The sequence below is a fragment of the Oncorhynchus masou genome, chromosome 12 (assembly GCF_036934945.1).
Source record: "Oncorhynchus masou masou isolate Uvic2021 chromosome 12, UVic_Omas_1.1, whole genome shotgun sequence".
NCBI lineage: Eukaryota > Metazoa > Chordata > Actinopteri > Salmoniformes > Salmonidae > Oncorhynchus > Oncorhynchus masou.
In genome coordinates this window covers 55,060,163-55,072,372 of record NC_088223.1, presented here as the reverse complement: position 1 = coordinate 55,072,372, position 12,210 = coordinate 55,060,163, and the positions used below count along the sequence as shown (strand labels likewise).

At 48.6% G+C, this 12,210-nt stretch overlaps 1 pseudogene; it reads right to left on the bottom strand.

Moving 5' to 3' along the window:
- Positions 1-446: 446 nt before the first annotated feature.
- On the bottom strand, positions 447-11,633 carry LOC135549363 (uncharacterized; annotated as a pseudogene).
- Positions 11,634-12,210: the final 577 nt, after the last annotated feature.

The window sequence follows — 12,210 nt, the reverse complement described above, 5'->3', positions numbered from 1 at the left end:
CAGGACTGAGAGGAAGCTCAGGACTGAGAGGAAGCTCAGGACTGAGAGGAAGGTCAGGACTGAGAGGAAGCTCAGGACTGAGAGGAAGCTCAGGCAGGTTGATGAATCGAGCAGATCCTGGCTGGCGGTTCCGGCAGATCCTGGCTGGCGGTTCCGACAGATCCTGGCTGACTGGCGGTTCCGGCAGATCCTGGCTGACTGGCGGTTCCGGCAGATCCTGGCTGACTGGCGGATCTGGAAGATCCTGGCTGACTGGTGGATCCTGGCTGACTGGCAGTTCTGGCGGATCCTGGCTGAATGGCAGATCCTGGCTGAATGGCGGATCCTGGCTGACTGGCAGATCTGGAAGGTCCTGGCTGACTGGCGGATCCTGGCAGACTGGCAGTTCTGGCGGATCCTGGCAGACTGGCGGATCCTGGCTGACTGGCAGTTCTGGCAGATCTTGGCTAAATGGCGGATCTGGCGGCGCTGGGCAGACTGGCGGCACTGGCGGCACTGGGCAGACTGGCGGCGCTGGGCAGACTGGCGGCGCTGGGCAGACTGGCGGCACTGAGCATACTGGCGGCGTTGAGCAGACTGGCGGCACTGAGCAGACTGGCGGCACTGGGCAGACTGGCGGCACCGGCGGCGCTGGGCAGACTGGCGGTGCTGGGCAGACTGGCGGCACTGGCGGCGCTGGGCAGACTGGCGGCACTGGCGGCGCTGGGCAGACTGATGGCGCTGGGCAGACTGGCGGCACTGGCGGCTCTGGGCAGACTGGCGGCACTAGGCAGACTGGCGGCACTGGGCAGACTGGCGGCACTGGGCAGACTGGTGGCACTGGGTAGACTGGCGGCGCTGGGCAGACTTGCGGCACTGATGGCGCTGGGTAGACTGGCGGCGCTGGCGGCGCTGGGCAGACTGCCGGCACTAGGCAGACTGGTGGCACTGGGCAGACGGGTAGCTCACGCGGCGCTGGACAGGAAGGCTCTGGCACCTCTGGACAGAGAAGCTCTGGCGCCTCTGGACTGAGGGGCTCTGGCGCCTCTGGACTGAGGGGCGGAAACTCTGGTAGCGCCGGACTGGCGGGAGCACCTGTGTTGATGGGACGGGCTGGGGACACACACCTGAGGGCGAATGCCTTGCATACTACGCCAAATCAACTCCTCTCTCTCTTCACACTCCCCCAATTCTATTAACACCTCCTTGAGTGTCTCCTCATCTCCCATCCGTTCACTCTCCTCCATTCTGTCCAATAACTCCTCGACCCTCTCAGACTCAGCCCTCAGCTTCGCCGATAGCTCCGATAACATCCATGGCTCCTTACTGTTAACAGGAGGAGTTGGCTCAGGTCTGGCTCCTGACTCTGCCACACTATCCCTGTCCCCCCCCAAGAAATTTTTGGGGGTGCCTCTCGGGCTTCCAGCCGCTCTGCCGTGCTAGCTCCTCATAATGCCGCCTCTCTGCCTTCGCTGCCTCCAGCTCGGCTTTGGGGCGGCAATATTCCCCTGGCTCTGCCCAGGGTCCTTTCCCGTCAAGGATCTCCTCCCAAGTCCATTCTTCCAAATAGTTCAGCCTCTCCCACTGCTGCTGCTGCTGCTGTTGCTCCAGCTGCTGCTGCTTCTCCTGCTGCTGCCTCTGTTGCTTCTCCTGCTGCTGCTTCTGCTGCTGCTGCTGTTTCTCCTGCTGCACCTGTCGCTTCTCCTGCTGTTGCTGTTGCCTCTGTTTACCACGCCGCTTGGTCCTTGGTTGGTGGGTGATTCTGTAATGGTTTTCTTGTGGGGAAAGAGAGGCGGACCAAAATGCAGTGTGGTTAGTTTTGTGCATCTTTAATAAAGATGAAAATACTACAATCTACAAAACAAGAAACGTGCAAAAACCAAAACAGTCTTATCTGGTGCCACAAACACAAAGACAGGAACAGTCACCCACAAAACCCAACACAAAACAGGCTACCTAAATATGGTTCCCAATCAGAGACAATGACTAACACCTGCCTCTGATTGAGAACCATATCAGGCCTAACATAGAAATGGACAAACCAGACACACAACATAGAATGCCCACCCAGCTCACGTCCTGACCAACACTAAAACAAGGAAAACACACACGAACGATGGTCAGAACGTGACAGTTTCTGACCGTTTGAACAGACACATGCACATTTGTGGCCTGCTGGAGGTCATTTTGCATGGCTCTGGCAGTACTCCTCCTGCTCCTCCTTGCACGAAGGCGGAGGTAGCGGTCCTGCTGCTGGGTTGTTGCCCTCCTACGGCCTCCTCCACGTCTCCTGATGTACTGGCCTGACTCCTGGTAGTGCCTCCATGCTCTGGACACTACACTGACAGACACAGCAAACATTCCTTTATCAAAAGATTTCACCTAATTTAAACTCAGAAAATAAAAACTTTAATATTCCATATGTGAGTGTACCCTTTAAGATATCATGTATCTGGGAAAATGGAATTGTACTCCCTCCAATCATTAGTTTTAAATTTACTCGATGTTTCATGTAACTCATTCAATCTTTCTCCAAATAAACTCAACCTGCAATCCATTGTGGTTGGTAGTATTGTTGACCTTGTGAACCCCCTCTCTGACCCTGCCAGCTCTCTGAGTTCCTGTGTGTCCCCTACCTCTTCTCCTGTCTACTCCCGATGACTGCCCACAACTCCGTGACCATGGCCTCCACATCTATAACAGGTGAGGATAGCCCCTCTGTCTGGATCTTGATTGTAGCTTGGCCATCCTGTAGAAGGTGGCATTCCTTTGGGGTGTCATCAATCCCGCCATAGTCTGCACCACAGCAGTAACAGTGTCACTGGTGTTGGCTCTAGAAGGTTGTGGTGCAGGTTGAGGAGTGCTGGTTAGAGGCATCTGTTTTGCTGGCTTATCCTCTGCCAGTTGCTTCTTCAAGACTTTCTTCTGTAGTTGCTTTATTTCATCCTCTTCCTTCCCTTTTCATCCTCTCCATCTCGCCACATGGTGTTGAGCAATCTCAGTGAATTCCATCACTTTCTTCGCAGTGATCCCCACCACTTTTTCACACTGTGCTCACCTGGTCCGGCAGCCCTTTCATGCACTGTTCCAGAAATATATGTTTCATCTCATTCTTATCTGGCTCAGCATTCCAGGCCTGTCTCCACAGGATCCTGGCTTTTCTCATATAAACCGGCACAGTTTCATCCTCTTCTAGAGTCAATGATTTCATCAACTGAGGCCTGGGTTGAATGGGGTATTTCCTCCTGATGGCAGTCCACATCCCATTGCGGTATTGATCAAATGGAGTCTTTATGGCAAACATCCCACCACAGATGAATCTTTGGTCAAGCTCACACTGTGGGGGCCCAACCCGGGGTGTGTCTTCACCATCTTCATATTCCTCTGTTCCTTGGCTGTGCGTACCCAGCCTGATGAAATGTACACCTGGCCCTGATGTCGGTGTGCATTGATTCAGCTTAGTCTGTTCCTTACGCCTTATTTCAATCCGTTCCATGTCTTTCAGGGTCCGTTCCAGTATTTTCACTGCTCCCTCCTCCTTTCTGAGTTTGTCTTGGAGTTCATTCCATACTCTCCTCCGCTCCTCTTCTTCCTCTTGGGTATTTGTCAGGCTTGTCTCAGTCCATCTGATTCCATTATCAGAGGATCCACTTTCACTCCTGCTGTCTATGCTCATATTTCCTCCTTCCATCTGTACTTTACTTAGTTCAGCCACTCCTCTGCTCAGCTCTCTGGCAGCTTCCACCAGAGCCTGTATTTCTTCTTTTCTTCCCTCTGACGCTAGACACCATTCTTGTCCACTGCTGCCATCATCTGGTCTTTTGTGGTAGTTTACTGTGGCTGAGAGATCCAGTACAGGTGCCATTATTCGTGGACTATCATAGGGTGGTGGTGCTTTAGGGAGTTCCGGGTATAGTCTACCTCCCTGTGGTTTTGGTGGGTTTTCATCCGTGCACATTTTCTTGAGTTTTTCCAGCATAGCCAGTCCTATGCGTTCCTTCAATTTAGCCTTCTCCATTTCTTCCTTGATTTTACCCCTACTCGGCTCCCCTCCCTGTTTCCACTCGGAACAGGTTTTGTATGTTTTACGCTTCAGCGCTTCCAGCATTCTACCAGGCTCCCCGTCGACTGGAAGCCCGTTGGACGCGGCAATACTGCCCTCTTCTATCCATCTTTTGTATAATTTTTCTCCTTTCTTTCTCCAATCTTTTCCCTCTTTTCCTCCATTGGTCTCTAATGCTGATTTCAATGTTTTCACCACCTTCTCTGCCTCCTGATTAGCCATTGTCTAATGTATTTCAATTACTTGATTTTATTTGAATACAATAGAAATGATCAGGTTCAATTGTGTGCTGCCTTAGAATGTGTCCCAATCTAGCCACTGTCTAGTAAACACCGTGCACTTCTCCTTTACCTTTTCAAAACATAACCTAGGTCTCACACCTGTTATTTACCCGAAGGTCATACAAACGTGGTATTAGTACGTCGACTTAATACCTAATGTACCACAATCATACGGTTCGACTCTCTCAAACCTTCAAGCATACATCAGTTCGACTCTCTCAAACCTTCAAACATACATCAGTTCGAATCACTCAACGATGCAAACATACGTCAGTTCGAATCACAAAAAACCTGCAAACATACAAGGTTGAATCACTCAAACCTTACAAACATACGTCAGTTTGAATCACTCAAACCTTACAAACATATGTCAGTTTGAATCACTCAAACATACAAACATACACGGTTGAATCACTCAAACCTTACAAACATACATCAGTTTGAATCACTCAAATCTTACAAACATACACCGTTGAATCACTCAAACCTTACAATCATACGTCAGTTTGAATCACTCAAACCTGCAATCATACATCAGTTCGAATCATTCAAACCTGCAAACATACAAGGTTGAATCATTCAAACCTGCATACATACGTCAGTTTGAATCACTCAAACCTGCAAACACCTTTTCTATTTCTAATAACATTTTAGTACATATGTCTATGTGTATACTCGTGTAAATTAATTAAAAAAGCGAAATAAATCTACCTTATTTCTCAACACACTCAATCCTGCAATGTGGGTCCCCTAGGAATATTCAGTCCCTGACTGCAATATTAAATGTACTATCATACTTTAGGTAAATTATTCCATATGAACTGTGTCCCCGACACCTCTTTAACCCCTTAGGTCATTCACACATGTTATTAGTACCCTGACTCAACACCCAATGTACCACAGTCGCTCGGTGAACTTATCTTGTTTCCAATATAACCCAGGTCCCTGACCTGTATTTATCTGTTATATTGCCGTTCCCCCACACTCACACTAGTAGGTACAACGACCCACCCACATGCAAACCAACAGATCCCTGACCTATCTAGTACATTGCATTCGTTATCATATGGTAATTTACCCCCAATTATCCCTGACTATTTCCATGTATTCGCATTCATAACATGTAGTCCCTGACTATCCACTCATTCAGTACTTATACTTTATAGTCCCCGACTATTTTTCATATATTCACATTCGTCTCATGTAGTCCCTGACTATCCACTCATACAAGTACATTTCATTTACACATTGCAAAATAGGGATGATCAATTAAAATTGCATTCACCACAGTTTTGTCTACATTGTTATAATATTTTTATACTAGGTATAGGGAATTATAATTTGGTCATTTACGTCAAACAGGCATTCTCACAAAATAAATTTGGATAATGCCAATATGCAGAACTTTAGTTTTTTCACAATAGGTGTCTGCTTACCTTTTTGGAAGACCGGTCTTTTTGTGAGAGACACCGTCCAACGACAGTAACGGCCAATTGGCTGGCACGCCAATGTCCAGCGAAGTCCTTCACCAGATCACGTTCGGGGTCACCAATTGTTAGGGTTGCATCAATTCGAATCTGGTATCAGGATAAATATGACAATGAGTCACCGATTGTATGCTATGTATTTTTTATTAGCTAAGCAATAAGTGGTAAATGCAATTTTCGGATATACGGGCTCTCTGTCCCACCTCGCAGGGCAAACAGAGAACTGACTTGTTCCTGACAAAGATATTATAAATATACTCTAACAGAGGTAGTTCCTGCTTCCAAGCTGGCCTGTCAGAGTAGAGAGTGGACGTGGTTTAGACTCACCCAGCCTATCGTTGATTGTTGGCACAGAGGCTGGTCCCAGCCCCCTAAGAGCTTCAGCGGTCAGTCGTTGTAGCTGTGTAGAATATACAGTTATCAGGCACCTGGCTCCTGTTATCTAACAAAATACTGTTTGTTCTCGCAACACTACGTTCTGAATGTGGCCCCCCAACTCATTGCACAGTTCATGTCTTCATGTCATTCTGTATTTTTCATCATGAGAAAGGGCCATGGCCCTGAAACTGTTAACAATGTTTCAAGTCAGCTATGTTGCATAACACATACATCCACACAAGCCAACAGCAGATAATATTCAATCACATATATGGTAACGGGTTATAGTGCATAACACAGAATCCTCATAGCTGCATGGCCTTCCTCAGGGAGTAACAATGTATTTGAGAGACAACAAGTGCTCATTGTGCAAATGTATTTATGTTTTCCCCCAAAAATTTGGAGACTTAACATAGTTTTCATGTTGTCAACAGTCTAAGCCAGCTTCATCTGCTTTGCCCCATAGTTGAGCACGCCTTGGTTTTGTTTCTAAACAACCACCCCGTCTATGGATGTATCAATAATTGTAATTACACCGTTTTCATAATTGTGACCCTAAGTTATTATGCTTCATACTGTAACATTGTGTGTGACTGGTTGAAACAGTAAAACATGGCACCTGGAAGTCAAATAACAACAAATGTATTTTAGTCAAAGAAGATGTCCTTTACAGCTCAGAACTACCTTTGATGGTATCCCTTTTACAGCCCCTTTTGCCAAATGTGAGCTGATAACACCTCTCCATGAATGGCTGACACACTGAACCATTGTGTCTGAATGTCACTGAGCTGTTTTATAAGGGGGCAGATCAATAAAGAATGCTACAAATACAGAGAATGGGGGAACAATTACGCTACAAGGGAAGTCATTTGCAAAGCAGATCTTCGATAATGAAAGTACTACAAGTACTATATAATTGTTCTGTTAAAAATACATGCTTAATCATTATAATAAGCACATAATAGTAGATCTATGGAGATGGTTGTAAACCCTTGTGCACACAGAGTAGGCTTGTGTGAGCGTTGTTGAGGAGCTCTTATATGGTGCGGTGGAGATACAGAGGAAGAGGAGAGGGGGAGATGCAGTAGATTCTGGTCCACGTCCATCCGGGTCTTCAGGAAGTTCTCCAGGTTGTTCCGGCGGATCATGTTACCGGTGGTGGTCACCCCGGTGACGATGAAGGTGGTGAGGCGAACGCGTTGTTGACACGAACGCGGATGCGCTCCTCGTTTCCAACGTCACAGCCCGATATTGAACTCCCTGATCTCTGGGACCACGTTGGTCAGGGTGTAGGTGGCAGCACGGTCATATGGGTCAGACTGGTGCTGATCTGGGTTCAGGTGTCCTCGTTCATACAGGACTACGTCAGAGTAGTCGCCCAGCACTGCCTGGCTGTCCTCAAACTTCATGTGCAGGTAGGCGGTAAGGGAGGGTAGCATATTCCCATTCCCATCAACCTCTGCCAGCTGGAGAGTGCGGGGAGGAGTATCAGTGCATTGCTCACAGATTATAGACACTACATTTACATTTTAGTCATTTAGCAAACGCTCTTCTCCAGAGCGACTTACAGGAGCAATTAGAGCGAAGTGCCTTGTTCAAGGGCACAGATAGATGTTTCACCTAGTGGGCTCAGGGATTTGAATCAGCAATCCTTCGGTTACTGGCCCAACGCTCTTAACCACTGGGCTACCTTCCACCATACTACACAGTTATAAACATACACAACACTGGAATTGTGTTTATGGTATGTTGGATGAAGTATCCAATTAAACGGAACAAATGTAAGCAATGTGTCAAAATAACTATATGGATAATACTGATGAGGCTGAACCAAAGTGTCACACCCTTTTCTGTTTCACCTGTCTTTGTGCTTGTCTCCACCCCCCCTCCAGGTGTGGGCTCTTGGCTGGGCTACGACAGTGTGGGAGCAACAATCCACTATTTGTCTCAGTCTGGAGGAATTCGGGGCAGAGATACATAAAGTGTTAGATTCTCTGTAAGCTGCTCCAACTACGTCAGGATTCCCGTAGTGTGGCAGACTATGCAGTGGATTTTCGCACGTTGGCGGCTGAGAGTCCCTGGAACCCGGAAGCCCTGTTCGACACATTCGTTCACGGCTTATTGGAGGTGATTAAAGACGAGCTCGCAGCCCGGGAACTGCCCCTGGACCTCGACTCCCTCATAGCCTTAACCATCCGGATCGATGGGCAGCTACGAGAACGTAGGAGGGAGTCTGTTCCCTGTTGCCCACGCTCATCCTCGATTTCCACCTCACCTCCGAGGAATAATGGAAATCCCCGAAGTCCACATTTTTCGAGTGGATCAGATGTCACCCGAGTTCTCTCGGAAGTCACTGAGGGCTGTCATGTTATCTCCTCCGGAACCCTTGCAAATGGGCAGGGCTAGATTGTCTCCTGCTGAGTGCTTATGCAGACTCAACACCCAGACCTGTCTGTATTGTGGAGCTATGGGACATGTCTTATCTACCTGCCCATTTAAAGCCCAGGCTTATCAAGTAGGTACGAATACACTGGTGAGCCGTATGGGAGTTTCCCATCTTCCATTTCTCCTACCCCAATCCATGCTATTCTGTTGTGGGGTGACCAGCCAAAATCTCTTCGGGTGTTCATTTACTCTGGGGCTGATGAGAGATTTATGAACGCTACCCTGGTGTCGGAGCTGGGAATCCCCACACAACCCCTCTCTATTCCTATGGACGTCAGAGCGCTGGATGGGCGCTCTATTGGCAGAGTCACCCACACAATGTTTCCCATTAACCTGAGAGTGTCGGTTAATCACAGTGAGTCTATGCAGTTCCTGCCCATTAAATCCCCTCATGCACCCGTGGTTTTGGGATTTTCCTGGATCCAGAGGCATAATCCTCTGATCGACTGGGCTACTGGTTCCATCCTGGGTTTGAGCCCATTTTGCCATGCGCATTGCCTGGACCTCTCCGCCGTTCCTGCCGAATACCAGGACTTCCGGGAGGTTTTCAGCAAAGCCTGTGCCACCGCACTTCCTCCTCATCGGCCCTAGACTGCACCATCGACCTTCTCCTAGGCACTACACCACCCCGAGGGCGGCTTTATTACCTGTCGGGTAGGAGACCAAGGCGATGGAGAGGTATATTGAGGACTCCTTAGCTGTAGGGGGTATCCGTCCTTCTGACTCTGCCACCTATATATATCGACTGCCGGGGCCTGAATGACAAACTGTTACCTGCTTCCAATCACTGCCTCGACTATTGAGCCTTTCCAGGGGTTCTACCATCTTCTCCAAGTTGGACCTCCGGAAGGCCTACCATCTGGTATGGATACGGGAAGGGGACAAGTGGAAGACCGCCTTTAACACGGCTAACGGACACTATAAATACCTAGTCATGCCATTCGGACTGACCAATGTTTCTGCTGTGTTCCAGGCCCTGGTTAACAACGTTCTCCGTGACATGTTGAACCGGTTCGTGTTCATCTACTTTAATTATATTTTCGTTTTTTCCTGCTTGTTTCAAGAACATGTCAGACAAGTCCTCCAGCATCTTCTGGAGAACCAGCTGTTCGTCAAAGTGGAGAAATGCGAATTCCATCGCTCCACCATCTCCTTCATTGGATACATCATAGCTGCAGGCAACATACAGATGGATCCTGGAAAGGTGAGAGCGGTGGTGGATTGGCCGCAACCCACACTCCTGAGAGCAGCTGCAACGCTTCCTGGGGTTCGTCCATTTCTACCGCCGGTTAATCTGGGGCTACAGAACCCTGGATCCCCCCCCCCCCCTTTCAGCACTCACCTCTCCAAAGGTCCCGTTTAAGTGGTCTCCAGTTGCAGACCAGGTGTTCTTGGACCTCAAGATAAATTCACTACCGCCCCTATCCTAATCCACCCGGATCCGTCCTGTCGGTTTGTGGTGGAGGCACGGCTAACTGGATGTTTGTACTGGACTCTGCCATTTCCCGAGTTCTGGAATGGGCTCATTCAGACCCAGCCTTTTGTACAACAACATTTTTGGTAGCCCACTTTGGTTCCTGACGTATCTGTGTTCGTCGCAGCCTGCACCGTGTGTAACCAGAATAAGACTCCTCAGCAAGCTCCAGCTTACCTCCTGCAACTACTTCTTGTCCCTCAACGTCCCTGGTCATGTATATCCCTGGATTTCATCACGGTTCTCCCCCTGTCTGATGGCAGCACTGTTATCCTTACCATGGTGGACTGGTTTTCCAAAGCCACCCATTCCATTCCTCTTCCCAAGCTAACCTCAGCCAAAGAGACGGCCCAGCTCATGGTGCAGCACGTCTTCCGGATCCATGGACTTCCAGTGGATATGGTCTCCGACCGGGATCCTCTGTTCTCGTTCCGGTTCTGGAAGGCTTTCTGCACACTAATTGGGTCGTCGGCCAGCCTATCCTCCGGGTCTAATGGCCAGTCGGAGCGAGCCAATCAGAACCTGGAGATGACTCTGCCAACCCCACCACCTGGAGCCAGCAACTCATGTGGGTAGAGTACGCCCGCAATACCCTCCCCTGCTCAGCCGCTGGTCACATGCCTTTTGTGTGTTCCCTGGGATATCAGCCCCCGCTCTTCCCGGAGCAAGAGGTCAGCATACCCTCGGCCCAGATGTTCGTTCGCCGCTGTTGCATATCTGGAAGAGAGCCCGGTCGGCTCTTCTCAAGACCATCTCCAGGTATTGACTACAGACGGACTGCCACCGGACCTCTGCTCCCCGTTATCGTCTCGGGCAGAGGGTATGGCTGTCCACTTACGACCTGCCCCTACGGGTGGAGTCCCGCAAACTTTCCCCCCGTTTTATCGGCCCTTTCCTCATCTCCAAGATTCTTAGCCCTTCTGTTGTTTGTCTTCTGTTGCCCGTACCCACTTTACAACTGTTTAAGATTAAACCTATGTCCCACAGACCTTGTTTCCAATCTGTCTGCATCTGCGTCTTATCCTGAGTTCTGATACAAAGGGAAAGAAGCTACAGTGTTCAGGGAAGGCTTCTATCAAACATTTAACCGGTGTAACAGCTCAACTCCGGTCTCTGCAGAATAGGGACTTGAAGTTACAAACATTTTCCGATAGGAAAAACATAAGGTTATAACATCACATTTGAGGAGTAGACTTACAAAAACAGCAATAAACAGTTTGACCGACCTGTGTTTCATACATCCAGGAGTAGTCCACACGCCGCTCTCCCTCTGTCTTCTTGAAGGAGTAGGCTGAGTAGACAGGGATGCGTTTCTGGGGGTCGTACAAGGTCACAAAGCGTGGCTTGTCGGCATAGCGCTGACAGATCTTCTTCAGTTTGTCATTAATGATTCCCCGTGGTGGGGTTCCCATATATAAGGAGTTCTTGCATCGCTCTACATGGTTGAAGTCCTCGACCACAGAGGCTTGAGGTGCACTATGGAACAGGGCGAACGCCAACACCAAACAGCCTGGCAATAATTGCATGGCTCTTACCAGCATGACTGCAGGAGAGTGAAATGAAAGACAAGATAAGGTGTGAAGTTAGAATTTAAATGCCAAAGCCCAGATATGCAAAGTGAGTAAATAATGTGATACAGGGATCCAACCATTTTGTGTGGAGTAAATGACAAGAACACGTGTTGGCTTGTTCTTTATTATCCAATCAGCATAGTCTTATGTGAACTTATGTGAATTTACTGTAACTGGTGGGGGAATAATAGAATATAGCAATTGTACCCTAACATACCTGGACTCCATTCCACACTTTACCATCTATCTAGAAGTGGCCTGCGCACAAACCCCAAAGCAGCCAGGGACACAGTAACAAATATCAGCCTGAGAGACTATCCCATTTCTACCATTAATCTAGCAATTTAGGGGGAACTTTAGGGCGAACAGCACGAGCAGGAACTTGACCAAGCATAAATGCCATAAAGACCCTGTCATCTTGGCAGAAGAGGTAGTACACTCACTAGGGAGGCTATAGACCCCTCAAAGTTAACTCCAGTTCCACAGTGTTTTTGCATTGTGCCCTTCTAATCAGGGACTGATTTAATGGGTG